General features: G+C 32.7%; 1 long non-coding RNA gene across 1 annotated transcript; it reads right to left on the bottom strand.

The window, feature by feature from the left end:
* Nucleotides 1–1,457: 1,457 nt before the first annotated feature.
* LOC127717543 (uncharacterized) lies at nt 1,458–12,022 on the bottom strand. The gene is made up of 3 exons (XR_007989228.1): nt 11,660–12,022; nt 2,803–2,950; nt 1,458–1,924 (listed from the first exon to the last, which is right to left on the bottom strand). It is a non-coding gene; the product is annotated as an uncharacterized LOC127717543 (long non-coding RNA).
* Between the last annotated feature and the right edge of the window lie 3,852 nt (nt 12,023–15,874).

Here is a 15,874-nt window from a genome sequence, read left to right as displayed (position 1 = left end):
CTATCTTAATGTTAACTGTAAAAAAAAAATTCTTCATTCGTGAAATAGAAAAAGAAATCAAAAATTGGCTGTCGAATTGTCCCAAGTTTCGTAAAAACTCTGTTTTTTAATTGTGCAACACCTACCTGATTCCAGTCATAATTCTTATTTGTCTGGATATTTGCCCGGATAACAGTTGACCTGCATTCATATATCATTCTGCATTTTTTAGACAACAAAAATTTCAGCAGACACCACTCTCAAAGTCAGTGTGAAAAATTATGTACTTTGGTAAATGTTTGAAGTGGCAGAAATTGGTAATGGAAAAGAGAATATAGGGAAGAAAACCGCAACTATGCTAGGCTCTCAGAATATGCAAATTGTTTGCTGTACTATATAACACTCCCACAACTGGTTCAGTTGTTTTTTTAATTATATTTTCTACTCCACTGATCCAGCAAAATTTACACTGCTCAAGAATTAATATAACACACTGAAATCATGTGGTCAATATTCAAGTGAAATTTATGAAATTGTTCTATGCTGTGTTCCACTACTCTTCCAGGTTAGAGTTTGAGCACTCACAAATATGTTTAACCCCACCACATTCTTTATGTGCCTGTTCCAAGTCACAAACCTCTATTGCAGTGGTTGTCGTTGGTTAATGTCAGTCTCATGGAATTATATCACATTTACCAGACTGGGTCCTTTTATAGACGATACTACAGTATGGGTTTTCTCATTTTTTACAGTAGCTAAGTATATTTGTTTACATCTACGTCATTTAAACTCTAGTGGGTAGTTGTGTCAATGGCAATGATAAGACATCTCATTCTTTGCAGTATATGGAGCACAAAACATTAATCTGTTTTGTTACTCAGCTCAAACAGGATAGAAATGAGGCAGGCGAGAATTCAAATTATACCCGTGTTTATGTCTTGTACAAATATCGTTTTATTTTATTTTGAGACCATGTATATATATATATATATATATATAAAATCTACAATGTATACTTAGCAATTGTGCACCTTGATCAACTTAACAATCACACCATTGTCCTTAAAATAGATTTTTAGAGATTCTTTCAGTGGCAATCATATCACCTTATTATTTTCATGCTCAACCAATATCAATAAAAAAGTACAAAGTGGATGTACTATAAGCATGAATAATTGGTATGGGATTTGCACATTGTTGAAGGCCGTAGTGAACTGCAGAAGTTTTTAAATTTCTGTGTCCTTTTGTCTCTTGTGGAGAGTTGTCTCATTGGCAATGATACCATATTTTCTTATTTTTATAAGGAATGCAGATCATAATATGAGACATGTTTTTTTTGTTTCTAGTATTTATATTTTTTATACAACATATACATGAAATACCATTTTACTCCATATAGAAAAGAAAATCCATAGATTTCTATTTCAAAGACCTCCACTCTTGGTAATAAATTTTCTAAATAAAAAAAAACAAACAAACACTGTTTTTCTGATTCATTGATCATAAACAAATATTAATGCAATTTTTTAAAAATGAAGTAAATATCATTATAACAGATTAATTGGGTCACAATAACTTATGGCCTTATGCTATAAACTAACTATTCATTGAGTAATAAACAACTAAGAATGTCCAGTGTCATCTTAAAATTAAATTGTAGCTAATATGTCTCCTGGTTTAATATATTTTCAGAAAGCTTTAAAGTGTAGCTTTAGTTTGAAACATTTCATAAAAGTTTACATCTGTACTACAAGCATATAGTTGTATTAGTTCTTGATCTTTTTAATTAATTCTGTCTTGAACTTTACAAAGATTTTTTTCTTCTCCAGAGATGTGTCTAATTCTATCTGTCGAGTGACGAAGAAGTGTAACAATATGAAATTTAGGTTACACATAAATCATTGTAATTAGTAACTGGAAATGTACACTCAGGTATTGTGTAAAGCTGAAATAGAAAAAATACAAAAATTACTAATCACATTAACCAAAACAGAACATTATCCCACAAGCAATAAACAGAATGCAAGTACAGCAGTTTTAACATAAAAGTAGGTAAAAGACAAATAATGTGTCAATAGAGCATCAAAATATAACCTCAAACTGTTCATGCTATGCCCCATTCAAGGAAGAGTATGAGGAAAAAAAGCACACACTTGCAGTTTTTAAATTAGAACTTTACTACTTTGCAGGATGTTTGTTCTTTAACAATACATATGCAGATCAATAGTTTGTATATAATAAGGATTTTGATGTTCCTTTAATTTTCCACAAGAACTAGTAATTTTCCTAATGCAGTAATGACAAGTCCTGTATATTCATTTGTCCTAGCTATAGCTAGTAAAAAAAAAATTGAAAAAAATAACATACAGAGACTTATTTTTAAAGATGAAAGTATCAGAACTATAGAACGGCAGAATCAAAATTGTAAATAAGAAAAACATTCTTCATAAATTGTTAATGTGCGAAACATGAAATATTGCTTATTATGTCAAATTTTAGTGTCCCATAACTCTTAAAAGAAATTAGTGGAAATTAATGCAGAGCCTTATTCTTTATAATTTGGTAAAATTAAAAGTTAACAAGATTTACTGACTAAGATTATTTTTCATTTTCTGTCAGTTTACAGACATATTAATAAGAGCAGGGTGTCAAACAAAACACTCATGCACTGTACTGTAGTGGTGAAACAGGGTATGTCATTCGACCTGAAAAATTCTCAATTCGACCCTGAAAAAGGCAAAAATTTTTTAAAGTCTTCTTCTTTTATTGTCTCTACTAAATAACAAATAAGTATAATATCAAACTTTTTTTACAACCACTTACCCTTGAACAGTTACTGAGTCCAGTTTATGGAAATGAATGCATTAGCCCATCTGACTCCTTAGGTACATTTTTTGCAAGACCGCTCAATCATCAGGTTTTCAGATGAATTGAAAAGGGATACAAATCTTCATTCATTCATTACTGTTTCCTAAAATAAAAAAAATGTTATAGATAATTGCAAATAACTGTAAAAAATATTATCCTAAACCAGATTTAAGCATATCTACTAGTATTTATACAAGAACATACATGACATATATATATATATATATGTGATATATAATCATGTAAATTCAGAAATTATTGCATGCGTTTATTATTGCGACCATTGAAAACAGAAAAAAAGTGCAAGATTAATTATTGCTCTTTCAGGAAAATATGCATATCTCTGTCCCAAGTCAGGAGCCTGTAATTCAGTGGTTGTCGTTTGTTTATGTGTTACATATTTGTTTTTCGTTCATTTTTTGTACATAAATTAGGCCGTTAGTTTTCTCGTTTGAATTGTTTTACATTGTCATTTTTGGGCCTTTTATAGCTGACTGTGCGGTATGGGCTTTGCTCATTGTTGAAGGCCGTACGGTGACCTATAGTTGTTAATTTCTGTGTCATTTGGTCTCTTGTGGAGAGTTGTCTCATTGGCAATCATACCACATCTTCTTTTTTATATATACAGTTTGTTTAAACATAACTGTTTCCAAGCAACAGAAGCCAGATACCTGAGAAGATTAAATATTCCTACTATAGCTTTCTCTTTAGATTATCTGTATACCTGTATTTGTATAGTAAAATGTTCAATAATATTTAATTATAAACTCCTAAATTTGAACCAAATCTATTGATGTGAGCTGATGATTTTTTTTGTATCACAAACATGCCTTTTCCATAACTTGTAATTATATTTGAACTAGCTTTCAGAATTTGCAAGTAATTTGTGCCTTTTTTTTTTGTACTACGTGTTGATCTGACGATTTAGTCAAGCCTTTTTTACCATCTTTGACCATTGTTTACAGTTTGTTCCTATGTTGTAATGATACACTACTGTTCAAGGTTAGAGAAAAAAAGGGGGGGGGGGCCTTCTACATGTTCTTAAGCTTAATGTGTTATTGGTTTTGCTTATTGTTGAAGACAGCACAGAAACCTATATATAGATGCATACATCTACATCATTTGGTCTCTGGTGGATGGTAGTCTCATTTGCAGTCATACCACATCTTCTTATCTTTATATTAATAGATTTTCTTATGTAACTATTTGTTATATGAATGTAATGCTCCATATATGCATATAGGTCACTGTACAGCCTGATTTATGTACATGAACATTAACAATAAATGAATAAACAGCTTTGCCATGAGTGCACATGATAGGCCCGTAGCTATTTCAAAGAATAAATTTCAATAACTTCTTAAATGTCATATCAGAAATTCATGAAAAAATCACCCCTTTTTTATGAATAAAATCACATAACTCTGAAACGTAAAATCTTAAATATATAAAAAAACAAAAGGGAGCTTACGTCAACAGATATAAACAATTCACCAAAGTTTCATGAAAACTGCTGAAATTATTTTTGAGTTATTGTCAGATAACTAAATATCCCCCTTGTTTTAATGAATAAAACCCCATAACTCAGAAACGTTAAATCTAAAATTTATAAAAATAGAAAGCGAGCTCAAGTCAATAGATATAAACAATTTACAAAAGTTTCTTGCAAATTGGTGAAAGTGTCTGAGTTATTGTCCGAAAACTGGAAAACCACCCTTTTTTAATGGAAAAAAAACCCAAAACATGGAAACTTAAAATCTAAAATTCATTAAAAAAGGAAAGGGAGCTTAGGTCAATAGATATAAACAATTCACCAAAGTTTAATGTGAATTGGTTCAAGTGTTTTTGAGTTATTGCAGACATATTGACGACAGACGGACGGACAGACAGACATACAGACGGACAGCGGTATACAATAATACGTCCCGTTAACAGGCGTATAAAAACAAATATGATATACAATTAAATGCTCCGCTGGGTGCAGCTTGATACGACTGCTGAGGTCGAACCCTGAACAGTTGGGGCAAGTATGGACACAACATTCAAGCTTGATACAGCACTGAATTTGGATTGTGATTATATTTTTGACACAGCATAGGTTTCTGACACAGAATGAATGTGGTCTAAGAACTTAAAATTTTTTAATTTACATATTCAAACCATGTCATTATTATTTGCTTTTATATATAAATCAGAAATAACCAATTTAAAATGGAAAATCTTAAAGAAAAAAAAAAAAGGAAAAAAAGGAAAAAATAAATCCCTCCCCCAAACTTTTTGAACCCCCTTATGATTCATCACCCCCAAACTCAATCCCAGCCTTCCCTTTGTGGTATGGTACCTTGCAGTACAATTTCAGAGAGATCCATACACTTGAACACAAGTTATTGTCTGGAAACTAGAAAAATGCTTGTTTTTAGGCCCCTTTTTGGCCCCAAATTCCTAAACGTGTAGGGCAATTACCCCCAAACTCAAACCCAGCTTTCATTTGTGATATGGAACCTTGTAGTACAATTTCAGAAAGATCCATACACTTACACACAAGTTATTGTAATGAAACTAGAAAAATGCTTGTTTTTTGCCCCTTTTTTGGCCCCTAATTCCTAAAATTTTGAGGCAATTACCCCCAAAATCAATCCAAGCATTCCCTTTGTGATATGCAACCTTGTGGTACAATGTCAGAGAGATCCATACAGTAACACACAAGTTATGTTTGGAAGTTACAATAAAATGCTTCGCTGAGCGCAGCCTGATACGACTGCAGAGGTCGAACCCTGAACAGTTGGTACAAATTTGATTCAAGCTTGATACTGTCTGAATTTGGATTGTGATCAAATTTTTGACATAACATAGATTTCTGACACAAAATAAATGTGGTCAAAGATCTTACAAATCTATTGCGCAATACTGTGCAATTGAAGATTTCTTCTTGAAACTTTTCAAAAATTCAAAATTTGAAAAATTTTGAAAAAAAAATATGAATCCTCTAAAAAAATTGGACCCCCCCCCCCCCCCCCCCAACTTTTTGAAACCAACCTTGGAGCAATAACCCCAAAACTCGATCCCAGCCTTTCCTTTGTAGTATTGAACCTTGTAGTACAATTTCAGATGATCCATACACTTAAACACAAGTTATTGTCTGGAATCTAGAAAAATGCTTGTTTTTGGCCCCTAATTCCTCCATATTTGGGCAATGAACCCCAAACTCAATCCTGGCCTTCCCTTTGTGATATGGAACCTTGTGGTACAATGTCAGAGAGATCCATTCACTTACACACAAGTTATTGTCTGGAAACTAGAAAAATGCTTGTTTTTGGCCTCTTTTTGGCCCTTAATTCCTAAACTGTTGGCCCCAAAACCCCTAAAATAAATCCCAACCTTCTACTTGTGGTATTAAACATTGTCGTACAATTTCAGAGCAATCGAAATACTTATACATAAGTTATTATCCTGAAACTAGAAAAATGTTTGTTTTGGGCCCCTAATTCCTAAACGGTTGGGCCAATCAATCCCAACCTTCCTTTTGTGGTATTGAACCTTCTTTAAAAATTTCATAGAGATCCATTTACTTAAACTAAAGTTATTGTCCGGAAACCAATGTGTCTTCGGACGACGACGCAGACAACAACGACGACATCATCAATGATCATACCATTATAAGATCCCCAAAATTTGTTTGCGGTCGTATAAAAATGCTTATTTTTGGCCCCTAATTCCTTAACTGTTGGTACCATAACCCTCAAAATCAATCCCAACCTTCCCTTTGTGGTATTGAACCTTATGGTAAAATTTCATAGAGATCCTTTCACTTTAACTAAAGTTAGAGTGCGAAAACCAATGTGTCTTCGGACGACAACACCAACGACATACCAATAAACGACCAGGGATGGGCACGATTACTGACAAATGTATTAATAATCGATTACTTGAAGGATTTTTGTGTAATCGATTAATAATCGATTACTCTGATTTTTGTATGTAATCGATTGCAATCGATTACTTTAGCAAAAGTGATTACATTACTTTTCGGTTACTGTCAATTACATGCTACAAAATTACAAATTAAATAAAGTAAGTTAAACACAAAGTCAATTATGATGTTCTATGTATGTATAGTGGAAATTTTGAACTTTTTTTTTTACAGATGTACATGTTCATGTATAAGGACTGCAGGCTTTATTTTGAACATTTCTCAGTGGCGGATCCAGAATTTTTCATAAGTGGGGGCCCACTGACTGCCTAACAGGGGCACGCTCCAGTCATGCTTCAGAGATTCCCTATATAAACAACCAAATTTTTCCCCAAAAAGGGGGGCCCGGGCCCCCTGAAAAACCATCTAAATCCGCCACTGTTTCTAATTGATCCCTTTCAAATACTAACTTGTTCATTAAGAATTGGCAGAATCTGATTTCATGGCTGTCATGGTTTAATTTTAGTCACTGACAACTGGACAAAAAAGTTCTAGATATCTTTTTTTCCCTGGTGGTCCTTAAGGAAAATCTGCTGGTCCTCACTTTATTTCTATTGCAAAATACCAAACTTGCATTCAATCCTTTGAAAATTATTGGTAGTCAAAACCTGCGGACAACCACTTTATGAGAACTCTGGTATTTTAATACTATTTGTAAGAATTAAACCCTACACCATGTACACCAACATGACCAACCTTTGTTAAAATATATATTTAATTTAAAACCACAGCAACCATAAATAATTTCCTAAGGGAGCAACCATTTACCTTACAGGGGAGGGGGTTATGGTTTTCGCTACCGTTAGCTTCAAATGAGCCTTGATTTTTTATCTCATATCTCATTTTGTAGCTACTTGGTATCAAATGGAGTAAAATGTTTATCTTTAACGTTATTTACACAAATATTTTATCGTCATTCGCCATTTGGGGTACCCAATTCTTACCCTCTTAAAGACCTGTAACTCTGGAATGACACAGCCAAAATGTTTTAAAATAAAATCTTGATATTGTTGTGATCAAATTACATCAAACATAAGTAATCTTACAAAGTGTTGACAGACAGATGGACATCATGGACATTGGTACAGTTAATATGTCCCGTCTTCGACAAGCGTATAAAAAGTCAAGTGATTGAAAATTTCGTAACAGGAACCATGTCTAGATAGATCTTTTTGGAACAAAAATCACTCAACAATAAAAGAGTGGACATGAATGCCCCAGCTCAACCTTTTCAATTTTGCAAGTTAAAAAGGCATACTTGCCAACTTATCAAAATGCCCATGGGGGTTTTGCCTGAAAGATGGCTCTAATAGTCTGATAAAACCTTCAAGGGGGCCTTCAAATGTATTTTAATGTTGTTTTTTTTACTTCTCCATACTTTAAAAAGCCTATACATGCTATAGCAATTGTAAAATTAACTGTTTTGTTTAAAATTGAACACTAAATTGCTCTTACAAAATTTCTATTTGAGAGCTTTCATGGGGGAAATCCCCCACAAATAGTGACAGTTTGCAGGTATGAAAAGGGGCATAACTCTAGAACAGTAAATAAATCACAACCGAAAGTCTGTCTGCATTTTGTGGTTCTTAGCAATTGTGTATGAGTTTCATAAAATTTTTCATGAGACATACTAAAGTAATTGCGGAAACTAAAATTTGACAGATAGTCAAGGGTAACACTAAATACCCTTGTTGCCTAGAGCAGGGCATAAAAAACACCCACAGATTTTAGCAATTCATGTGTCCAATGTAATTTGTAACCTTTACTAAGATTATGAAAAACTCCCAAGTACCTATAACATTTATAAAAAAGTACTACCGGTACATTTTTTAAACCATTTAACAAAAAATTAACACACACATTTTCTGTTGCATTGTAAAGTCAAAATTTGTCTGACTTTTGTTTTATTATATGGCAATACAAAATCCATGGATAGTTCCAGGCCTCATTAAAAATAATACAACATGTATGTGGTTTGATTACAAATCATTTGCCAATGAGACAACTATATACCCGAGACCAAACAAAGTAGATGTTAGCAACTATATGTCACTGTATATCATGTACTTGTATATATTTATTCTGTAATTTGTTGGTCTCTAGGGCCTATAGTGTTTGGGATGTTCCAAGAACTATATAACACTAAGAAAATAATACAAGCAATATTTACAGAGAAGGATTTAGGGGGGGTGGCTTTTGTGGGAAAAATTTGGTTGATTATATAGGGAATCACTTAAAGCATGACTGGATTGGGCCCCCTCTTAGGCAGTCAGTGGGCCCCCACTTATGAAAATTTCTGGATCTGCCACTGATTTAGTGTTAATTTACAACTACATGTACCTCAACAAGCTCAAATAAAGCAAGCCTACATTGTTTGTATTTAAGCCAAGACTTAACAGGCTCAGGTACATGTACAGTAGCTCTGCTTCATGATTCAACCAAAATGAAATTTACATTGTGCAGTATATATACCCAGCTAAAAATTGATTGTACCTAGATAGAACCTCCCCTCCCCCCAAAAAAAATAATATGAATGGTTAGTACATGCATATCCAATACTTGTCAAAGTAAAAAATTAAGCTTTCTCTTAATCTTTCCTGTTCATAAATCCTGAATTTTAAGGCCCTACTTTTCTAACTCAATATCAGATATTTAGGAATCAGATTTTCAGTAGTTGTCGTTTGTTGATGTGGTTCATAAGTGTTTTACGTTTCTCATTTTTTATATAGATTAGACTGTTGGTTTATACCGTTTGAATGGTTTTACACTAGTCATTTTTGGGGCCCTTTTTAGCTTACTGTTCGGTGTGAGCCAAGGCTCCGTGTTGAAGACTGTACTGTGACCTATAATGGTTTACTTTTATAAATTTTGACTTGGATGGAGAGTTGTCTCATTGGCACTCATACCACATCTTCTTATATCTAATTATGCTGATACCCGAATGTGAGTTTTTATAATTGTGATACTCATTCAGTCGCATTATTCACATTCATAAAAACCTCGCAATTCTTTCTGAATTTACAGTACTAAACAATTTACTGCCTTGACAATGTTTGCTATGACTGAGGTACATGTAAGATATCTGATCTGCATGCATGCAGTGTTATTTTAATTTAAATACTGATGATAACCATATCTTAAAAGAACATGTCAAGGTGGGCAGTCATGATTAACAAACTACATAATATATTTATTAGTCCAATTATATATTGTCATGAAAGGCTTCTTTATTTTTTTGCTGTGATGCCTTCAGAAGGCTTCACAGTAAAAAATCAACAAATCTGTTTTTCAAGAAATCATAATATTATAATATTTGGACTATGCTTTTAAATTGGTCAATTCATTCAACAAGTATATATATTTGCTATTGGTCATATTGATGACTTTGAGTACATGTGAAAAATACTATTTCTAAGATAATTTATCCAAGGTGCAGGCATTTTTCAGATAACGGTGTAAGGTCAGGGATTAGTCCAAATAATTATGACATCTAAATTATGAAAGGATTTCATGCTGTGTTTTGCTTTCGAAGCTTTCATCTTCAAGTAGGAATCTATAAAAAAAGGGCGTTAAAAAATACCCAAAGCCTTCAGCAAAAAATATTATAATCTGGACTTGAGGCTGGAATTGGGGGATCCCATCATGGTCTGTGGGCTCCAAATTATTAATTAAGGGATCAGGGTTCCTTGTGTCCCAGGCTCCAAATAAGGGGCTCATGGTTCATTCGAACATTTTTAGGTCAGTCAGGGGTACTACTTGTACAAGTAATCTTTATTTACTTGAAGAAGTAAATAAAATATACTTATACAAGTTAATTATAATGTTTGAATAATCTCCCCTTAATTTTCTGAAAAATTTACTTGTATAAGTAAATTTTTTTTACAATCCCACAAAAATTCTCAAGTTTTGAGATGTAAAATCATGCCTTTAACAATTTTTCTCAGGTTAGCTCATAATTTTTGATAAGAGTTCAATGTTTCATCTCATTAATTCAACAAAGAAACTGATTGAGCAAAGATCTTAAGTATTTGCACAAGGCCTTCAAAAATTGCTCCTTGGGGGCTTGTAAATAAGCAGTGTTCTAAAGATAACATACAAATGAGATTTTCATTGTGCATGAAATTACACTTAAATGAATAGTAAAGACATCTGCAAAGGACAGACAATTCAAAATTCTGTTAGAGCAAAGAAGTTCTAAGAATTCAAGAAAGGAAGATAGGATGACTTTTTTACTTGTATAAGTAAAAAAATCTGAATGTCTAAGGGACATAACTAGGCCAAAAAAAATTTTACTTATACAAGTAAATAAAATACACTTGTATAAGTATCCTACAAATTTACTTATATAAGTATATTATAATTACTTCTTCAAGTAAATAAAAATTACTTGTACAAGTAGTACCCCTGACTGAAGGTTGTGTGCCCAAGGCTCCCGTGTTCGGTCTCCATGCTTTGGAGGTAGAGATCCCGGCTCAAGCAATGTGGGTACCGGGCTCCGAAGCAACTGCGGAAACAGTGTTTAAATTTACCAGACAGGTTGCCTACAAAACGTAAATTAGGAACGAATTACAGGGCGAGTGTTGAGAATGGGATTTTGACAAGATGCAGAAAACTTATTTCATACGATATTCTGTTCATTTACTGACTAGATTCTATAAATTATTCTAATTTCATATATTTTTTGCAGTCTACTTTCGTTTTGACCACGTGTATATCATACTTGCTAACACTGAACTCGTTTTTTTCTTATACTGTGCCATTTTTCGCCATCTGAAAGGAATGATCAACAAAAGAAACAATGTATGTTTCATAAATTTTACATATTTCGTGTCTTAAACTTACTTTTCATGTTAGATTTTCACGTAGAAGTGAAAATATTTTCCGCAGCAAGGTGCTTTCCATTCTGCAAACCACAAACATCTTTACGACGGCGATCGTCTTCTGATTGGTTGATCCTCAAAAGGAGGCGAGTCTCGCAAGCGGACAATCTCCGCAAGAAAAACAGCTATTGTAACCGTTTACAATATAATTAAGGCACAAACATACAATATTCGCGTTTCAGTAAATAAATTAAATCATATTGATACCCGTTTTTAATTCAAATGCATGTATGTGATTTGTTATCATACATTTTTATCGATAGACGCAGCTTTCGGGCTCATCGCCATTAATGAATATATGAATATTAAATGAGGTCTTTGCGGAGTTACCTCACCCTGACCAAATCTAATCGAAATTGCCTTAACATCACTGCGTGTTTATAGATTCAATCCTCGCCATATTTCATTCGTTTATCTATCATAACAAAACATGCCCTTTAAACACATTGGCTATATATAAGCAAAGAAAAAGACCATAGTTTTCTCTTTGAAATTTCATATTTCCTCCCATCTTTCTTTTAAAAGTATTTCGTTGTCATAATTATTTACTAAATATCTAATTTCATAATCATTTTAAATAAGAATAAGTCTTAAAATGAGATAAATGCCTCTAATTTGAAATTATGATTTTAATCTTTGTCATTTCAATGCCGTAATGAAATTATTTAGCTGAATGGGTTTGCCTGTAAACCGAGACTATCGCCAAATCTAAATGAGATTCTCGGGGAATACAATCTCTTTAAGGTTCTACATTCAATAAACACAGTCGATATCATGTTCATAGTTTTATAGAACTATAGAATGTATATCTTTGAATTTATATATTCGTTAATATTTTGTTCCAAGTTTACGGTTGCGGTTCACGAACGTTTTCCTATTTATTTAATACAATAACGTATACGTATGAGCTTGCTCATTGTTGAATACCATATACATGTAGTATCCTTTAGTTATTTACCTCTGTGGTGGGTAGTTGTCGCACTGGCAATCATACCACATCTCCTTATTTTTACTCTGCTGGATAGTTGTCGCACTGGCAATCATACCACATCTCCTTATTTTTTTTTATGAATAAATATGCCATTTATACACAAATAAAAATCAATATGACTGATGTAATTTCTTCTATATGTTTTGCGGAAATGTACGCCCTCAATTTGGGAAAAGGGGGGGGATAATTGAAGGGTGATGTTTCCAAAATATCATATTGAATTTCCAAAGACAAATGTTGAGTAGTAAAATGTCTCTCTCTTTCTCTTCGCTAAAATAGATTATAAAAATTACTTTTCATTCGTAAAAGTTTTAAGAAAAAATCTCCATATACTTTAATCCGAATGCCATGAACGCAAGTACCAAGATTCAACACGAATATTTCTTTAAACTTTCTGTTGAATATATTTTGTATAAATTACATTTATATCAACCACTTAAGAATGTGAATTTTCTACATATAAGCGTGCACTTATTAACTTCTCACTTTGTTTTTATCTTGCATATCGTTTAACGAACGCAACAATATTTCCATACAAAACTTGCAACAAAAAAGAAACAGATTTTCTATACCAACAAGATAGTCGAGATAAACTGTACCTCTAAAGTTGAATAGATTTAAATAATGTAGAAGTCAAGTGAAGCATTGAAGTCATACTTTATCAAGTAATCAAACACACCAAAGAGACATAAAATACGTTGATCAATCTACCAAATTTGACTGCGATACATTCAGTAATTTTTTGTAACTGACCATGTGAAGTAGAACCACGTTATCAGGGTTATCGTATACCATCTGGAGAAGACTAAAGTGCACATTGTCATAATGTGTGTGGTACTTGAGATGAACAGACAAAAATTAGACCTATATTATATATGAAAATCTTTACTGATGATGAAACACATTCATATTGTTGAGATATAGATAAACATGTTATGTTAAACTTGTCGTTGATATTTTCCAATTTTAGTTTGTAGTAAAATTTACTTTATCAGACGTTCCTACTGTCAGTGGAGAGAGAGAGAGAGAGAGAGAGAGAGAGAGAGAGAGAGAGAGAGAGAGAGTTGTTTCGCCCATACTCTAATAGTCTACATCCAATATCAAAAGTATCGTGTGTTCTGAAGAAAAACTGGCAATTCATTAAATTCCTTAGGGATTTCATGGCTAAACGATACTATAGTGTTTTGCGATTAATTCGTCAGTGTCAATATGCATGTAGGTCCTTGAAGATCGCAAACTAAACGGTTTGACTTAATCTAATATACAATGAACGGCATATTTGCTGCTGAAAACTTTACTCCCCGCGAATTTGGGACAATCTGATTAAAATATAAATCTGTCGGAGGAGCACGCGAGTTCCGAAAGTCAGATTGGATTTAAGACTAATACACGAGGGTCTGGATGGGGGTCCTTCATTTCTGTATTCTTTAATTTTTTATGCCATTTTTCTCTATTCTTCAAATTTTTGTCCATTATTCTCTATTCTTTATATTTTGGTCCATTTTTCTCTATTCTCTATATTTCCCCCCATTATTCTCTATTCTGGAAACCCGCATCCACATCCTCATACACAAGCTATGCAAGAAGATACCTCAGATGATGCATACTGTAAGGGGTGAAATAAATTCATACTGTCTTTCTAGGTAACAAACAACAATAAATCGTGCATATATGGTAATGTTAACGTTGATTGATTATTCCTTGCTTAAACGCCCAGCAGCTAAGCAAATATATTTCATGCATATTCAGGCCATCTTATGTAGTGTTGGTGTTATTTTGCTTGTAATATTTTCAAAATGGACTATTAAAAGCGGATATTCCAACTTTTGTCAATCAACAATTTGAGTCTTTTATAAACAATATAGGGATTATGTAAACATTTATATAAATATTAATCATTTTGTCATATAAAATAGATCAAAAGCACGCTTTCAAAAGATTTCTCGGAATCGAAGCTGCTAGTTCATTTGTATTCCGAAGTTCATTGTATTATGATTACTTATATATATATAGATCCTAATATCATAATCCTTCTATTCAGTTTTAGTTTAAAAAAGGTATGCATTACATAATAGATAAGCTGCTTTTTATAAAATACCTGTTTTTAATAAAAACATACCTTCTTTGTTTCTGTACTTTTGAAATGGTTGAATCTTGTTATTTTGATGACTATCCTTCAATCGAGAGACTTATTAAGGGTTTACCATATAAATTTATATACTAATTTTCTGTTTTGTTTGTCGATCCAATCGAAGTTGTATTTATACTTTCATGTATTTTGACAATTTCAAAAACATATGCATATATATATATTAGGCTTAATAGATTAGCCAAATAATGACATTCCCACTCTAAAATCGTCTCTACGCACATTTTTTGTTTATTTCTATGTCATATCTCGAGACACGAACTTACAACCCTTTTCCACAGGCACTTGTCTCTTAAAACAAGGATTTGTATAGTGTCTCACTATACAAATCCTTGCTTAAAATAAGAATTTCCTATATACCTTAATATAACACGTGTTATATTCAGGTAATAGGGATAAACATTTTCAGAGACAAGTGCCTGTGCCATTTTCTCGTCTTTCGACGACCATACATATGCGCCATGAGCATGTTAATTGACAGAGGTACTACATGTAATGTAGTGGAAGTTTCTGCATGGATGGGGGTCCTTTCTTTCTTTATTCTTTAATTTTTTAGACCAGTTTTGCTCATTATTCTCTAATCTTTATATTTAAGCACCACATTATTCTCAATATTTTCATTATTGTTTTTATCTATTTTTCTCAAATTTTCACTATTTTCGCCATTTAATCTGCACTTTTTGTCCATTATTCACTGGTCTGTAAACCACATCCAGATCCTCTTATATGGACATAGCTAAACGCAGATCATAGAGGTCAAGTTTAGATAGGTTTCGATTGACACACAAAAACAGATGATACACAGGAAACATAGAAGTTCTTCAAGGAGGAGAGTTGATCAACATTTTATTGTTTCATTTTATTATCTTTTTCGCTATCAAATAAAAAATAATGTATATCCACAAATATATATGTTGACATTTTGCCTTTGGGATATTTTTAGAAGACAACACTTGTCATATCTTATAAACATGACATATTTTATGTATCTAGTAACCATTAAGTACCCGGGTACCACAAAAATATTTACTTAAACT

The sequence above is a fragment of the Mytilus californianus genome, unplaced genomic scaffold, assembly GCF_021869535.1.
Source record: "Mytilus californianus isolate M0D057914Y unplaced genomic scaffold, xbMytCali1.0.p SCAF_10, whole genome shotgun sequence".
Taxonomy (NCBI): domain Eukaryota; kingdom Metazoa; phylum Mollusca; class Bivalvia; order Mytilida; family Mytilidae; genus Mytilus; species Mytilus californianus.
The sequence above is the reverse complement of the archived record's forward strand: the minus strand, read 5'-3'. Positions and strand labels throughout refer to the sequence as shown.